This window comes from Bison bison, unplaced genomic scaffold (assembly GCF_000754665.1).
Source record: "Bison bison bison isolate TAMUID 2011002044 unplaced genomic scaffold, Bison_UMD1.0 scf7180017863161, whole genome shotgun sequence".
In the NCBI taxonomy this organism is placed as follows: domain Eukaryota; kingdom Metazoa; phylum Chordata; class Mammalia; order Artiodactyla; family Bovidae; genus Bison; species Bison bison.
Genome location: NW_011493733.1, coordinates 7,316 through 8,011, shown reverse-complemented (window position 1 = coordinate 8,011; position 696 = coordinate 7,316).

Genomic DNA, 696 nt, shown 5'->3' with positions numbered 1-696 from the left:
GAGGTTCTAGGACACAGGAAATAGACTCTCAAGAATTCATTATTTCACAAGCTAGTGGAAACAGAAGGAAACATCCCTGCAAGGAGATGCGTAGAATTTAGAGTGAGGCATTCAAGCCCAGAGGAGCCCACGAATGGAGGTGGTGCTGTGGATGGACACCCACTCAGGAAGACAGGAACCAGCTGCTGTGTTACCTTAGGTGCAAAAGGGGTCTTTGCAGGTGTGACTGAGTTAAGGCTCTTGAGAGGGGGAGATGACCTTGGATATTCTAGGTGGACCCAGTGTAATCACCAGAGCCCTTATAAGAGAAGCAGGCGGGTCAGAGAGTGAGGAGATGAGATGTGACCGCAGAAGCAGGAGTCCTAGTCAGAGAGAGGATCCGAAGATGGAGGAAGGGGCCATGAGCCAAGGAGTGCAGATGGCCCCCAGACGCTGCAAAAGGTAAAGGAATGGAGCCTCCCATGGAGCCTCCAGAAGGAACACAGCCCTGCCCACCCCGGATTTCAGCCTCGTGTAACTGATCTCAGACTTCTGCCTTCCTGAACTGTAGGGAAATAAGCTGCGTTGTTTGGTGCTGCTGTGTGAGTGGTAATTTGTTACAGCAGTTGTATGCTTGTAGGGATGAACGGCCTCCAATCCCAAATCTGACAGGCATTAGCCCAGTGAGGGGTGAAGGTCAGGTCAAGGACAGTGTCC